Here is an 18,067-nt window from a genome sequence, read left to right as displayed (position 1 = left end):
TGACTACTTCACTAAGGCCAGCACGCCTTTCCTAGGCATTAGCAAGTGAGTAGTGTATTTTCATCCTTTGACTTTACAGTATAGCGCGGTTAAATTTTCTCTTTTGTACAGACATGTAATATCTGTCTGAAAGGCATGAGGTAGCCTTGCCTGTCATGATGGATTATTAATATGATTGGAAAATATTGGGAAAAAATGTGAATGTTCAATTTTTAAACAAAGTTTGGTGATGGAGACCACCTGTTTTTTCCTTTGGATTTGTATTTGGAGCACCAGTGAAACCGCACTGGACATCTCCGGCCATCAGACTGATTGTGGCCACATACTTATAAATTCTCATACGTTGGGGAAGGAGAACGTGGAAGAGCAGCCTGTGGTTGCTGCTGGATACTGTGCCCAACATCGCCCTGTGTGGGGCCATACTGATGCCTATGATGTGGGAATTGTCCTGCCTCCTGGGAATGTTGGGGGTACTGGCCAGACTAATAATGGGGAAGGGCATCTTGTTGGCTGTGGTAGGCACGTGGCTCATACCCACCAAGATAGCCATATCGTCCCCAACCAGTTTGGGACCAGCCTCCAACACTGGGTGGGAACAAGTGGCCATATTTGTGGGGTTGGCTAGAGGCTGACATTTGTGGCTGCTGAATTGATGGTTGGGTAGTGGGAGGAAGGGGGTGAGGTGTAGGCCCACGTATTTGAGGATCCTCAGATCCTGCTTGAACTTGCATTTCTGGGGGGTGCCTAAGGCGCATGAGATTTCTTGGTGAAAGCTGCCACCTCTCAATATATTCAAATAATTCGTAGGGCGTATTGGGGTATGTGCAGGCATCAAGCAGGATCTGAAAGCATAATCTAATACGGAGCCTGACCTCACGGGAAAGGGAACGGAGATAATTGGCCAGGCTGCGAGAGTATGCCTCCTCCCCATCATCAGTGTTTACTCTGGCTAAATAATTGAGGACCCCAGTGTCCACATTAGTGCGGGTATCAGGGGCAGGTATTTGCCGTCTTTGGCTTCTTCCTCGCCGGGATGTGGCAGCAGGCTGAGGGGAGCCCCGGATGTGGCCAGTTGGGCTGCTGCTGATATTGCCCTGATCCTCTGCTGTTGCTGATGCAGCAGCAGCACCAGATGGTCCTGGTGGTGGGCTTTGGGGAGCAGGCAATGGAACTTCCTGACTTCATTCCTCACCCCTGCTCCTAGTAGGGGGAGAAGATGGGCCAGCCTCCTCTTCCCCTGCAGACCAAGGATCAATGATGGGGTCGGTTTCCGAGCCAGTGCCTCTGTCCGTAAGGTTGGACTGAGTTCTGTGAAGAAATAGAACAGAGCCAAAAATAAATACCTATTTTTGGCCCTGTAAAGTATCTGTGTAATGTGGTGTGAGGTATCTACTTACGGTCTGAGATGAAGAATTGGGGCGAGGAAGGAGAGGCGGCCATAATATACATATTTTCTTTTTACGTATCCCGCATCCCCACTCCTGGACCGCTGCTGGCGTTCCCGGCGGTATTGGTCCCGGATGCTTCGCCAGCGTCTCATCACATCATCCACTGCAATGTGACAGGAAATATTGTCAAATTCACATATTTGATAGGTCACATTTGCTACCAGTAGTCTAGGCATGGGGCCTTCTGGGGTGTGCTTTCTACCCATGGTGGTATATCTAATTGGGGCATACAGGGCAGATACACAGGGTCTCTTTAGTTGATGTATCATGTAGCTACACTTAATAATTTGTTTGTCTAGGAGGATGAGGAGCTTGTGGCCTAACCCAAATTACGGCTGTGTGAAACCACGTGTCACATCAAAATCTAACGGCCTCATGAGTAAAAAAGTACAAGCACAGGAAGGGGGGTGCTGATTCTATATTCATTTTTTGTTGTGCGGTAATTTTACTCATTTTTTAGCTTGTACTTACTAATTTTCTGCCGCTCCTCACATGGCCGATCACCAAAGTCATGGAACATCTGCCTACATATACGCCTCCATGACGCCTCCTTTCTTGCCCGGTTGGCATAATGGGCATAACGTTGGTCCCATAGTTCGGGACGCTCCTGCACCAGGACTATTAACATTTCCATATTAAGGTAAGTGGACGCCATGATGCTGCTGTACTCCGTGGAGGCGTACTTCCTGGATGTCTGGAGCGCTTTTTGAGCTCATTTGCATGTCTAGGCTTCCTGATGATGGATTGGACCATTTCCTGTCACCAGCCAAAAGACCTGCGTATTTCTCGCAGGTCACACGTGTGGTCCGTGTGTAGTCCGTATTTTTTTTTTACGGCCGTAGTACGCTGACAATCGCAGCATGCTGCGATTGGCACGGATCTTAGAATACGGATGAGAAATATACGGCTGGTGCGAGGTACCCCATAGAGAATCATTGGTCCGTGTCTAATGCGTGCTTTTAGCGCCTCGCACTCATCCGTATTTCTCGCTAGTGTGACCCCGGCCTTACTCTGGTACTGTCAAACATTTGTGAACTTTCACCATGGCAGTTTTGCATTTTTTACATTTTGTAGATTTTTTGCTTCTGAAAAAGTGTTAAATCCTGCACATGGAGGTGTCAAACAAGAAAATGCTTTTTATGCGAGAAGTTTTTTTTTTTTGGGGATTCTGAAATTCAATATCAGATTCCGCCTGGGTATGAACTTTAAATATGATTCATTGTATTTTTATTGAGTTGTTATACATGCGATTTAATTTATTTTTGTTCATGAATGAACTGCTATACATCCATTGATCTGTTCTACATGCGATTTAACCCATTAATTTTCCTTTCAGGTGCTTTCTCACTTTGTCTATTGCACATGTGTTTTTCATGATTGTGTGTTTTTTCATTGGTTAATTTATGTGTATATAATTGTGGCTGTACCAGTTTTATGTATCCTATGACTAAGAGTGCACACCAGGCACTCAAAACGCGTCAGGCAACTTGATTTTAATATGGCTTAATTTGCCACAATAAATATATATATTTTTTTCTTTATTTCTGGAGTGCCGTCAATCTCCTTTTTTCATATATTAGCATGTTACATAATATTCTTCAATTTAGTGTAGATGGAGCAAAAGTCAGTAATTCTTAGTGAAAGTGTTAACAAGTTGCATGGCCTATTGTCTATTAGTCAGTAAGTAAGTTGGTGCTCCAGTTATTCACACTCTGACAATAAGACACATGCTATAAGGGAAAAATTTATTTTAAATCTATTAAAAATATTAGGTTATAGTCAAACGATTTACACTTGGCTGTATTACAGTTCTGCGCACGGTGTCTTGTGAGGCCATAATTTACTCTTGTATGCCTCTAGTTCTATGCACAGACACACAGACCCTCCATCCTGGGGCTTAAAAGTCACTATACACTTCTAAAGCATACTCATCCAATCTGCTGCTCTGTGATTGCCTCCTGCTGTCTTCTCTGCCCCGGTAGTCATTCCTTTCCTCCAGCATTCCAAATTGGTGAGTGCAGTAGTAAATCAAACCAATGCCTCTCCTGCATTTTTTATTAAGCAAAACAAAGATTCAGAGTTTACTGGTTGGGCCATGTATATAGATGCACCTAAATAAAATGGGAATGGTTGGTGATATCAACTTCCTGTTTGTGGCACATTAGTATATGGGAGGGGGAAAACTTTTCAAGATGGGTGGTGACTAGAGATGAGCGACTCTGCCTTTTTTAGGGTCGAGTCGGGTTTCATGAAACCCGACTTTCTCAAAAGTCGAGTCGAACGAAATCGGCCGACTATAGGGAAAAGTCGGGGTCCGACTGAAACACGAAACCCAATTCAAGTCAATGGGGAAGCAAAGTCATCAGGGAGTGGAGGACTGTAAACATACCTACAGTGCCCATTTCAATGCCAACATCAATTCTTATTACTTAAACTTGTCAACCTTAATTTACTTTACAATAATAGTTACGTATTGAAAACTGGGGGTTATTTGGCTAAAGTTGTGGGGGGGTAAGGCTGGCTCCAGGTTTTCGTGTGGCCCGGGCCAAAGAGTGTCAGTGGGCCCCTTTAACATATACCACAATTCATGATGCTCCAATACGGCAGAGAAATATTGGTATAGTACAATGTAAAATACTTCACTTCTTACATGACATGACTGATATCTATTTTAAATTCTCCAATAGCTCAAAAAATGGATAGTATATTACTCCATACAGTATTATGGCCACCACATAGTGCGCCATACAGAATAATGAGCCCCATATATTTCTCCATACAGAATAATTAGTCCCTTATAATGTTCCATACAGTATATGACGAGCTCCACATAATGCTACATTATATGTTGGTCCCCATGGATGATGCTCCACTGTCTTATGGGCCCAAATAATGCTCCATATATAAAGGGCCCCATTTCTAATTCTCCAGTGTATAATGTGCCCCATAAATGCTGCTCCAGTGTATGATGTCCCCTATTTGGAATGCTCCGGTATATAATGGGCCTCATGGATGATGCTACAGTGTATGATGGGCCCCATATCTCATTCTCCAGTGTATAGTGCTCCCAAAAACTGCTCTACTCTGGACTCCTCAGCGTCAGCATCTTCCAGCTATCTGCACTTGGACTGTTTAGGCAGAGGGCATACAGACGTGATGTCATCGCGCTCTCTGACCTGAATGTCACTAGGAAACGCGGAAGACTTCACGGCGGTGGAGCAGGGAGAGGTAAGAATTGCAAGTGCTGTGGCCATAAGCAAGCATGGGGGGGCCACTCGTGGGTGACGGCACTGGCACAGGGCGCCTCATAGTATGGCGGTGTGTCTGATGGCAAGTGGGGCCCTCCCACCGGCAGAGACACTTTTGCGTACTATGAGGGGCCCTGTGCCAGAGCAGTCGCCCACAAATATGACCCCCCACCTGCTCAGGGAACCGGCACTTTCATCTGCACCTTCTTCTGTGTCACTGTGTAAGGTGGTATAGTATGCGGGAAGGGGCACCTGAGTTTCATCAGAGTCAGATTCTGGCTCTGTAGAGTGCGAGGAGAATGTAGTGCTGTGGGTGAATGTACCATCAGAATCATCTAGCAGTGGCTGTGCATCAGTGCACTCCATCTCTGATTCATGTTGGAATGAGGAATTCAGGATTTGACTTGATAACCCAGGCATGGTATGTGAAAAGAGCTCCATGGAGTAATCTGAAGTGTGTGCTGCGGCATCCTTCACTTTTGGTGTGGGTGAAGGACACAAGGAAAGAGGTTATTCCTGACCAGAAGCCTGCACTGACGACTCTGTGCTTGCAGTATGTGTAACTTCAGAAGAGGAGGCAGTAGAGCTGGAGGCTGTTTCGGCAATGAGAAGCGGACAGCTCTATACGGTGTATTGAAAAATGGAAATGTCCGTATATGTATTTCTGGAGTCTCACACACACGCTGTGTCTGTATAGATGTGACCATAATGCGAACAGCAGATACAGTAAACGATACTGTTTGAGAAGCGGATGGCTCAATACAGTGTATGGAGAAATGGAAATGTCCGTATATGTATTTATGGAGTCACACACACACGATGAATGTGTATAGATGTGACCGTAAAGCGAACAGCAGATATGCGATACTGTTTGAGAATTGGACAGCTCAATGCGGTGTATGGAGAAGAGGAAATGTCCGTATATGTATTTACAGAGTCTCACACACACACGATGACTCTGTATAGATGTGACCATAAAGCGAACAGCAGATATACGATAATGTTAGAGAAGCGGACAGCTCTATACGATGTATGCAAAAATGGAAATGTCCGTCTATGTATTTACGGACTCACACACACGCACTGTCTCTGTATAGATTGGACCGTAATCCAAACAGCAGATATATGATACTGTTTGAGAAGCGGACACCTTAGAGTCCTGTCCGTTTTCAAACAGTTTCGTTTATCTGCTGTTTGAATACAGTCAAAAGTAGACAGAGACAGCGTGTGTCAGTCCATATACAAATACACGGAGCTTGACAATTTTCCATACACACACTGTACAGCGGTGTACGCTCCTCACACACTACCGTGTACCCCCTTCTAGCATGGACAAATAGAAGCTACCTGTGTGTGACTCTGGAAAAAAAGCCGAGGATTTTTTACGTTTTTCCAGACCTACACCTTAGAGTCCTGTCCGTTTTTCAAACAGTTTCGTACATCTGCTGTTTGATGACGGTCAAAACTAGACAGAGACAGCGTATGTCAGTCTGTATACAAATACACGGAGCTTAACAATTTTACAAACACACATCGTATAGAGCTGTCCGATTCTTCAACAGAATTGTATATCTGCCGTTCGCATTACAGTCACTTTTATACCTAGTCATCATGTGTGTGTGACATTCCATAAATACATATACGGGAGATTGTTAGTTGCACAAAAATCGTATAAAGCTGTACGCTTCTATTACAGTTCCGTATATCTGCTTGTTGGATTACGGTCCTATACATACGGTGAGAGCGTCTGTGACTAACATAATATATACGTTTATTTAATTTGTTTAATACACCTTACACAGCTGGACGCTCCTCATACAGTACCATCTCTCTGCTGGTATTTTTGGTACATTTTCCCAAACATGAGGAAGTATGGTGGAAGAGGCCGCGGACGTGGGCCGGGGGGCGCAGCTGGTACTGATGGTGGTGGTGCATTGGCTGGTTCTGGCAAAAGCATAATAGCAGCTAAGGCAGGAGGTGTTGAGCCTGCGTCATCCTCTGGCCCAAGAAGGCCTGTAACGTTGCCTTTTCTTGGAGTAGGAAAACCGCTTTTAAAGCCGGAGCATCAGGAACAGGTTTTGGCGTACATTGCCGAAACAGCAACCAGCTCTATTGCCTCCTCTTCTGAACGGTCGAAACCTGCAAGCACAGAGTCATCAGTGCAGGATTCTGGTTATAAAAAACCCCTTTCCTTGTGTCCTTCACCCCCACCAAAAGTTAAGGATGCGGCAGCCCACACTTCAGATTACTCTATGGAGCTCTTTTCACATACCATGCCTGGGTTATCCAGTCAAATCCTGAATTCCCCAGTCCAAGATGAATCTTACATGGAGTGCACTGATGCACAGCCACTGCTGGATGATTCTGCTGGTACATTGACCCACAGCACTCCATTGCCCTCGCAGTCTATTGAGCCAGAATCTAACCCTGATGAAACCCAGGTGCCCCTTCCCACATACTATACCACCTTACACGGTGACACAGAGGAAGGTGCAGATGACTTTGAAGAGGAGGTGATGGATGACCCAGTTCTGGAACCGGATTAGCATCCATTGGGGGAGGAGGGTGGCGCTGGCAATAGTTCAGATAGGGAGAAGGATCTGCAGCAGGCATTGACATCGTAGCAGCGGTTATCTAGCAGGCCCGTAGCTGTCCTAAAACGTGGAACAAAAACTAAAAGAGCTGCAGGACAGCTTGACCAGACGGTCAACTTAGCACAGCGTGCAAGGCCAGAAAATGTATACCATAGAAGGAAGAGAGCAGTGTGGCACTTCTTTGTCCAAAATCCTACTGATGAGGCAAAGGTTACCTGTAAGAAGTGCGAAAGGACCTTTAGCCGAGGTAAACAACTCAGAAATTTGAATACCAGTTGCATGCTTAGACATTTAATCAACATGCACTTGCAAGCGTGGACGGACTACAAAACCTCAGGTAGCACATGTGCACCTGCTCCGACTGAAGGTAGCCAACAACGCTACATCGCTACCCCCACTGTAAGATCACTGCCACCATTAAGCACTCCACCAGCACTAAATGTGGAGGTGTCGTCGGAAGGCCAAAGCAATCAGGGAATCACAATGGTTTTGCAACACAACACTGAATCTAGGCCATCACCACCAATACCATCACCAACCCCCTCTCACTCCATCCGGTCCACCACTACTTCCCCCATATGCAGCTCTCCAGACCAGCTCACCCTACCAGACACTCTGACTAGAACAAGAAAGTACTCATCCTCTCATCTGTGTACACTGTGTTTGAACGCCTACATTGCCAAACTAATCACATTAGAGATGATGCCCTACCGTTTGGTTGAAAGCGAAGCTTTCCGCGACCTCATGGCCTACACTGTCCCACGCTATGACCTACCCAGTCGGCACTTCTTTTCTTGAAAAGCCATCCCTGCCCTCCACCGGCATGTGAAAGACCGCATTGTCCATGCACTAAAGCAGTCAGTGAGTGGAAAGGTGCACCTCACAACAGATGCATGGACTAGTAGGCAAGGCAAGGGCTGTTACATGTCCATCACTGCGCACTGGGTTAATGTGGTGGATGCAGGCTCCACTAGGGACAGCGGCGGTTGAACAGTGCTGCCTAGCCCACTGTATAGGAAACAGTTGGCTGTAGGCTTTCGCTCCTCCTCGTCTATCAGCGAAAGCTCGTCAACAGAGTGCAGTCGCACGAGCACTCCATCCGCAGCTGGCAGTGTTGCACACGAGGTGTCCCACTATCGAACAGCTAGTGGTAAGAATCAGCAGGCTGTGTTAAAGATGATGTCTTTGGGCGACAACAGACACACCGCAGAGGTACTGGCCGACTACTTGCAGCGACAAACTGAGTCATGGCTGGGCAGTCTACATCTTGAGGCAGGCAAGGTAGTCAGTGATAACGGACGTAATTTTGTGGCAGCCATAGCCCGTGCAAAACTGACACACATACCTAGCCTGGCTCAGACTTTGAACCTGGTGGTGCAGTGCTTCCTTAATAATTATCCAGAGTTAACATCCCTGCTCCATAAGGTGTGAAGACTGTGCTCGCACATCCGTCGCTCGGCCGTACACTCCAGTCGTATGCAGAAGCTGCAGTGATTGCTCCACCTCCCCAAGCACCACCTAATCATAGACGTTGTAACAAAGTGGAACTCCACCCTGCACATGGTTGAGAGGCTGTGCAGAGGCAGGCTGTAAAGCATTTGTGGGAGGATACATGGGAAGGCAGTTTGAGGGAAGACATGGAATTGTCGGGTGTGCAGTGGTAAAAGCTGAAAGACCTCTGTAAAGTCCTTCAGTGTTTCGAGGAATGCACACAGCTGGTAAGTGCAGACGATGCCATCATACGCATGAGCATCCCACTTATGCATCTGCTCATGCAAAGTTTGACGCACATTAAGGATCAGGCGTCGGCAGCGGAGGAGGAGGAGGGAAGCCTTGATGACAGTCAGCCATTGTCTGGTCAGGGAACTGTCCTGGACGAGTTGGAGGAAGATGAGGATGAGGGGGATGATTATTTTGGGCAGGAGGATGCTTCTCAGGGGGCAAGAGAAAATGTTGGTGTTCCAAGGTCAGGTACAGTGTTTGTGCGTGTCTGTAGGGATGTGGATTTTCCAGAAACTGCTCCTACACCCACCACGGGCAGTGCATCATTGATACCTGGAACATTGGCCCACATGTGCAATTATGCCTTGCGGATCCTTAAAAGGGACCCCCGCATTGCCAAAATGATGAGGGATGATGACTACTGGCTGGCCAGCATCCTCAATCCACGCTACAAAGGGAAATTACACAACATCATGCCACAGGAGAACCTAGAGATAATATTGGCAGACAAACAAGCAACTCTGGTAAACCGTTTGTTTGAGGCTTTCCCAGCACACAGCAGCGGTGCTGGTTCTCCCACGAGCCGTATTGGGCACAATGGAAGAGGTGTTCATGGAGCACACAGCAGAAGTGGCGTTGGCGACATTGGATTAATGACCATGGACAAGGGTGTAATGATTTCTCAAGTACCGCTCACACGACTGCTAATACTGCATCGATTAAAAGTGACAGGAGGCAGCAGTTGTCAACTATAGTTACAAACTACTTTTCCTCGCATATCGATGTTCTCCCTCACAGGTCATTCCCCTTTGACTATTGTGCCTCTAAACTGGACGCCTGGCCTGAATTGGCACAATATGCCTTACAGGAGCTCGCTTGCCCTGCTGCTAGTGTGTTATCTGAAAGAGTCTTCAGTGCTGCTGGATCAATCCTGACAGAAAAAAGGACCCATCTGTTGACCCAAAATGTAGATGATCTAACCTTCATTAAAATGAACCATGCATGGGTTTCAAAGGATTTTGTCCCACCTTCCCCTGGTGACACATATGTTACCAGAAAAATGCCTCGGTTTTTTCCTCCTCTTCCTCGGACTTGCCCAATTACGCCCTTTGCAGCAGCTGAATGTCCAGCCAACACATCAACATATGCCAATTTTTAAACCTACCTAACTGGGCTGCCCACCTCTCCCCCAACGGCTGGGGTCAAGACCTGGCGCACCCGGGCAAGTGCCATTGCTCTGAAGAGGTGGATGGGCCCACTGATGGCCAACAGCAATGGCACAGGGCCCCTCATAGTACAATACAGTGTCTCAGACGGTGGAGGGCCCACTCGCCATCAGACGCACCAGCATACTATGAGGGGCCCTGTGCCAGTACCGTCGACCACGATTGTGCCCCCCTGCTTGGTCATGGCCACAGCACTTGCAAGTTGCAATACTTACCTCTCCCTGCTCCAACGCTGTGTAGTCTGGGCAGTTAAATCCTTCACAGGGATGGCCACTAGAAATTTGGTGTATTGATCAATGATGGTTAAGATGTAGCTATGGGCTGTCCTGCTGGCCTCTACCTTCAGATGATCAATGGCTACTGTTTGAAATGGATGTCAACTTACAAGCGGATGCAGTGATGGTTTATGATCACCTTTCACAGTTGTGATACTCACAGATGTGTGACATTCGTGCCACCATTTTTCAATGTCTCCTCTCATGCCAATCCAATAGAATCGCCTACGACCTGTGGCTTCTGTCTTTTGCACTCCAAAATGACCAGACACATCATGATAGGCAGTGAGGACCATGGGTACATCTCTCCCTGTGATCACAATTTGATGGAGACGAGTAACGGTGATGTGATCCACGCTACTGCGATAAAGCAGTCCTTTCTTCACAAAGAACCTTTTTCCCTTTCTCCACAGACACAGCAATTGAGGGTCTGCATCGCCTCTGCAACATCTACCGATGTCACGCTCGCGCCCTGGCTGAATGGCGCAAGCCGGGGGTTGTGGCCCCACTGTGCCACAGACCAGACTACCCTGGAAGGGGCGTGACTGCGACAGCTACCTTGGTCTTCACTGGAGCCTCTGATGGTGAGGTCAGGCTTGTGCGGCAGGTAGCTGCCGGGTGCCACTCCAGGGTGGTGTCTGGCTGTGGCTGCTGATCCCACTCGGGAACAGGACACCTGGACAGGTGCGAGTGACAAGCAGGCTGAGACACTGGGCAAGCAGGCACGGCTTGGTACACTGGCAGGCAGGCACGGCTTGGAGACACGGCTTGGAGACACTGGGCAAGCGGGTACGGCTTGGAGACACTGGGCAAGCGGGCACGGCTTGGAGACACTGGGCAAGCGGGCACGGCTTGGAGACACTGGGCAAGCGGGCACGGCTTGGAGACACTGGGCAAGCGGGCATGGCTTGGAGACACTGGGCAAGCGGGCACGGCTTGGAGACACTGGGCAAGCGGGCACGGCTTGGAGACACTGGGCAAGCAGGAGTGGTATATGAGAGAACAGGTTTGGACCTGTTCACACAGGAGATGCAGGTATGGATATAGGCAGGAAGGTGTGGTATAAGAGAGAACAGGTTTGGACCTGTTCACACAGGAGATGCAGGTATGAATATAGGCAGGAAGGAGTGGTATATGAGAGAACAGGTTTGGACCTGTTCACACAGGAGATGCAGGTATGGATATAGGCAGGAGGGTGTGGTATATGAGAGAACAGGTTTGGACTTGTTCACACAGGAGATGCAGGTATGGATATAGGCAGGAAGGAGTGGTATATGAGAGAACAGGTTTGGACCTGTTCACACAGGAGATGTAGGTAGGCAGAGACGCAGGAGTGCGGAGCAGGCAGAGCCGCAGGAGTGCGGAGCAGGCAGAGCCGCGGGAGTGCGGAGCAGGCAGAGCCGCGGGAGTGCGAAGCAGGCAGAGCCGCGGGAGTGCGGAGCAGGCAAAGCCGCGGGAGTGCGGAACACAGATAAAGCTGCGAGGGTGCAGATGCACACACAGGGAGGACACAAGGAAAGACACGGCAGAGAAGGAACCACAAACAAGGAGACTGACAGACAGAGGTAAGACTGAGTTCAGACAGAGACACAGGGGCAAAGACACAAGGACCAGGATATTCTGAGACAGAGCACGGACAAGGTACAGGGAACAAGACTCAAGGGCCAGGATATTCTGCCTCCTGGCAGGCGGACAAGGTACAAAGCGAGACAGAGTATTCCTACAGAGAAGGCGATACACAGAACAGGGCCTGGCTAGTTCAGCAGCAAGGAGCTAACTGAGTTTATACATTGCACAGGCAATGTTTCAGTGGGAGTGGTGAAACTAAATAGTCAAGGGCTCCAGGTGATTGGTCAGGGACAGATTACCCAGGTGCACCCAGACTCTATAAGAACCAGAGAGTTCAGGCGCTGCCCCCCTGTACACACAGTCAGGAAACATGGAGAGCAAGCAGGAGAACAAGAGGCATAGAACATGGAGCTCAGGGCTGGCAACAGACAGATTTCACAGCATGGCTTGAAGCAGAAAGTAAGTTGGTGTGCGGGGGATGGGAGGCCATGCAGTGACGCCAGCAAGGTTGTTACAGTACCCCCCCTTTACGGCCCCTCTTCTTTAAGCCTGCTAGAATGGCCTGAAGAAGGAGTATGGGACCACACACAGTCCAGGTTGACATGACATCCTTTAGGTAGGGTGGAGTATGTGTGCCATCAGGGATCCCAGATTGCCCGGTTTCTTGGTGCCCAAGGGAGTCAGTTTCCAACACAGAGGGTACAAAGACTTCTTCCTCCTGATTGGCAGAAGGCAGGGACCTGGAAGCTTCAGACTTGACCCCTACATCAGCCGGCCAGCTAGAAACAGAAGACACCATCACCGATTCCGACTTCCGCCCGATGTGCCAGAAAAATTGGACCTCCTCCTCCCGGTTGGTGAGAAATGGAGATAGGTAGGTCACTGCTCCAACATCTTCACCCACCTGCCAAATGGAAGCTGGAGGCATACATACATGGAGCCACTTCAGCCTGTTACCCTGAAAAAACTGGACCACATCTTCCTGGTTAGATAATGGGTGAAGCTCTGTCTTGGGACCTTCACCCCTGGGCCACAGGGGAGCTGAAGGCATACACTCAGGATCCATCTTCAGCCCTCTATCCTGGGGAAGACAATCAAGAGGCAGGGGTGCTCTTGGGAGCAGGACACTGGTATAGTCGCTGGGGACGTGTGAGGAGACTGAGATCGCCTCCCCCTCTTCAGAGGCATCCTCACACCTTGACTCAGCGACTAGCAAACCAGGCGAAGAAGACGACTTTGCTGACTGAATGCGACACAAGGGAACCAGACACCTCTCGTCACTTGGTTGTTTCAAGTGTGGTGCCTTGCTGGGTCTCCAAACATAAATGGGCATCAGGATCTCTGGTTCAGAATGACCCATGGGCATACCAGACAGCAAATGGAAGACGAACTTCTTCGTATACAAAGCTCCGACCTGGAGCTGTTTTTGTCCTTGCAGGACTAGACTGTTCTCCAATAGGGCTCGGCCACCTCGAGACAACGCCCACGCCGGCTTCGGGAGCTGTATGACAGAGACCACACACTGACTCTGTAAGACTGGCGACTTAAATACACCAAAGCTCCCTGAAGGCAGAGAAACAGCTAAAGAGTTTAATGGAGAGGGAGTACTCTCGCCAGGGACAGCCTCTTCTACTGGCCCAGGGTTCTGGAGTACAGGCTTCACAGGACAGAGGCCAGATTCCGGCTGCAACTTGGCCCGCTTCTTCTTTTTAGACCTCTTGGATCTTGCACGGGAGGCCGCATCGGCAGACTGTGGAACAGGTGATGGCTGGACTGTCATAGGTGGTGGAGACGATTCATCCACAGGTTCCTCTTGTCTCTGGAAGCTTGGAGGGGAAGACTTTTCAAGAACAGCTGGACGAGGCATGTCGAACACTTTACGGAAGGCCACCAGGAAGGCCCCCAGGCTCAAGACGACAGGATCCCCTGCTTCCCAAAGGGGACAGATCCATATCAAGGCATCACCAGCTAGGTAGGACACGATATATGCCACCTTGACCCGGTCAGAGGGGAAACAAACTGCATTCTGCAGGATGTAGTGCAGGCACTTTTTTAGGAACCCTTGGCACTCTTTGGGGTCCCCATAGAACCTAGGCGGATCTGCTGGGTCGTGCTCTTCGTAGGCCAGGAGCTGCTCATAGATGGCCTTGGAGACTATGAGTGGTTCAGAAGTCTCCACAATTGGAACCACACAAGGCGGAACAAACTCTTCCGGTGGCTCACACTGGCAGGGAGAGAGTTCATGACGCTCTGCGAGCGGAAGGACATGGGACTCAGCGGGGACCATGGCCTGTGCAAACTGTCACGCTCGCGCCCTGGCTGAATGGCGCGAGCCGGGGGTTGTGGCCCCACTGTGCCACAGACCAGACTACCCTGGAAGGGGCTTGACTGCGACAGCTACCTTGGTTTTCACTGGAGCCTCTGATGGTGAGGTCAGGCTTGTGCGGCAGGTAGCTGCCGGGTGCCACTCCAGGGTGGTGTCTGGCTGTGGCTGCTGATCCCACTCGGGAACAGGACACCTGGACAGGTGCGAGTGACAAGCAGACTGAGACACTGGGCAAGCAGGCACGGTTTAGTACACTGGCAGGCAGGCATGGCTTGGAGACACGGCTTGGAGACACTGGGCAAGCGGGCACGGCTTGGAGACACTGGGCAAGCGGGCACGGCTTGGAGACACTGGGCAAGCGGGCACGGCTTGGAGACACTGGGCAAGCGGGCACGGCTTGGAGACACTGGGCAAGCGGGCACGGCTGGGAGACACTGGGCAAGCGGGCACGGCTTGGAGACACTGGGCAAGCGGGCACGGCTTGGAGACACTGGGCAAGCGGGCACGGCTTGGAGACACTGGGCAAGCAGGAGTGGTATATGAGAGAACAGGTTTGGACCTGTTCACACAGGAGATGCAGGTATGGATATAGGCAGGAAGGTGTGGTATATGAGAGAACAGGTTTGGACCTGTTCACACAGGAGATGCAGGTATGAATATAGGCAGGAAGGAGTGGTATATGAGAGAACAGGTTTGGACCTGTTCACACAGGAGATGCAGGTATGGATATAGGCAGGAGGGTGTGGTACATTAGAGAACAGGTTTGGACCTGTTCACACAGGAGATGCAGGTATGGATATAGGCAGGAAGGTGTGGTATATGAGAGAACAGGTTTGGACCTGTTCACACAGGAGATGCAGGTATGAATATAGGCAGGAAGGAGTGGTATATGAGAGAACAGGTTTGGACCTGTTCACACAGGAGATGCAGGTATGGATATAAGCAGGAGGGTGTGGTACATGAGAGAACAGGTTTGGACCTGTTCACACAGGAGATGCAGGTATGGATATAGGCAGGAAGGAGTGGTATATGAGAGAACAGGTTTGGACCTGTTCACACAGGAGATGTAGGTAGGCAGAGCCGCAGGAGTGCGGAGCAGGCAGAGCCGCAGGAGTGCGGAGCAGGCAGAGCCGCAGGAGTGCGGAGCAGGCAGAGCTGCGGGAGTGCAGAGCAGGCAGAGCCGCGGGAGTGCGGAGCAGGCAGAGCCACGGGAGTGCAGAGCAGGCAGAGCCGCGGGAGTGCGGAACACAGATAAAGCTGCGAGGGTGCAGATGCACACACAGGGAGGACACAAGGAAAGACATGGCAGAGAAGGAACCACAAACAAGGAGACTGACAGACAGAGGTAAGACTGAGTTCAGACAGAGACACAGGGGCAAAGACACAAGGACCAGGATATTCTGAGACAGAGCACGGACAAGGTACAGGGAACAAGACTCAAGGGCCAGGATATTCTGCCTCCTGGCAGGCGGACAAGGTACAAAGCGAGACAGAGTATTCCTACAGAGAAGGCGATACACAGAACAGGGCCTGGCTAGTTCAGCAGCAAGGAGCTAACTGAGTTTATACATTGCACAGGCAATGTTTCAGTGGGAGTGGTGAAACTAAATAGTCAAGGGCTCCAGGTGATTGGTCAGGGACAGATTACCCAGGTGCACCCAGACTGCATAAGAAACAGAGAGTTCAGGCGCCGCCCCCCTATACACACAGTCAGGAAACATGGAGAGCAAGCAGGAGAACAAGAGGCATAGCACATGGAGCTCAGGGCTGGCAACAGACAGATTTCACAGCATGGCTTGAAGCAGAAAGTAAGTTGGTGTGCGGGGGATGGGAGGCCATGCAGTGACGCCAGCAAGGTTGTTACAACCGGGAGGTTTTCCCACGATGAGTAATTCCAAAATTTCTGCTAACACTCGAATTTGTGTCTATACTTGTATCCATGTAGTTTCCAGTAGCGGAGATTTTGGACTGGCTTACTGAGATTGAAATATATACCAAGATTTAAAAGTACCACAACACTGTATACTGGTGTACGCTATGAATACCTTTCCCTTTTTTAATTCTGGTGTAATACATAGTGAGCCTGTGAGTGTCTGTGTCTGACTCCGGAAGTATAGACGGAAATTTAACCCTAGACTGGACACACCTGGTATGTGCTGATACAGTAACTTGTTTCAAAAATTTGTATTAAGGTATCATCTGTAGGATAATCAACTGTGGGGGGGACCCTCTTCTTGCCGCAGACAAACACGAGACTGAGACAGAGTTTGTATTGAACAGGTCCGTTTTTAATACCCATCCTTCTGTCGATAACAGCAATTCACCACAGCTGTTTCACATTTCTCTGTACACAGGCCCCGGTACCTTCACTTCCTTTGTAACTATAATCGTGGTGTCATCTGTGGCTCTTCCACTGTGGCTGGCCTAGGCCCAACCACCACAGTGCTGCACCAGTCTGAGCACACTGTCCGTATGATAGCCCCAGGCCATCTTTGTCTGCGGCTACAGTCCTCTGGGCCACCCCCCGTGACCGCCTCAACTGTCAGTCCTCTCTGGAACCTTTCCACTGTCTCTATTTCCTCAGCAGAACTTCCTCTTTAATGTGCTCCCTTCGCTGACTAACTCTTCCAGAACCTTCCCTCGGCCTTTTATACTTCCAGTTCTGTAACTCCGCCCACCATCACCTAACAGTTTCTCTGACCAATGGCAGTTATTCAGTCCCACTCCTACACTCTCCACTGCCCTCCAATGGGCAAGCTAAAACACTGCACCCTTTCTCTTTATCTTAGCGGTTTCACACCTACACTGCGCTACACCTCTGCTTCTCACTACAGGCTGGTATGTCTGTCAGTCCACCTTCCCTACATCATCCATAGTGAGTGAGCGTGTGTGGGTTACGCCTTCTATATATACGGTGAATCGGAGAAACAAATTTTTACACTATACTCGACACAGCTTGTATCTTGTTATACAGTACCTTTGCTCGACATTCAGCATTACGGTCAAATCCATACTGTGTAAGCGTCTGAGAGTGACTACGGGACTATTTATATGGAGATTTCAATTGTACCCTAAAAAATATATACTTGCTATTTTGTTATCCAGGACCTTTTCTACAACATTTTTTATTATGTCAAAACCAAACTGAGTGAGCGTCTGAGGGTGACTACGGAAATATATACCAATATTTTCAATTTGGCCAACACTGTATACAGCAGAACGCTTCTGATACAGTAACCTTTTTAGCTATTTAGATTCTGGTGTAATCCATAATGAGCCTGTAAACATCTGTCTGTTACTCCGGCAATATATTTGGAACTTTAAGATTACCCCAACACTGTATACAGCTGTACACTTGTGTTACATAACCCATTTACAGCTTTTCATGTTCTTGTGTAATTCATACTGGGCCTGAGAGCGTTTGTGTCTGCCTCCTGAAATGTATGCGGAGAATCAGAATGTTTACACTATACTATATATACCTTGTATCTGGTGATACTGTACCCTTTTTCAACTTGTTATTTTATTGGGTAATCCATACTGAGCCTGTGAGCGTCTGTGTGTGCCTCATGAAATATATAAGGAGATTTAATGTTATCCATAGACTGTATAGAGCTGTACGCTTCTGATACAGTACCATATACCTGCTGGTATTTTGG

This window comes from Dendrobates tinctorius, unplaced genomic scaffold (assembly GCF_039654945.1).
Source record: "Dendrobates tinctorius isolate UK_male_01 unplaced genomic scaffold, ASM3965494v1 ptg000161l, whole genome shotgun sequence".
Classification (NCBI taxonomy): Eukaryota; Metazoa; Chordata; class Amphibia; order Anura; family Dendrobatidae; genus Dendrobates; species Dendrobates tinctorius.
This window is presented reverse-complemented; position numbering follows the sequence as displayed.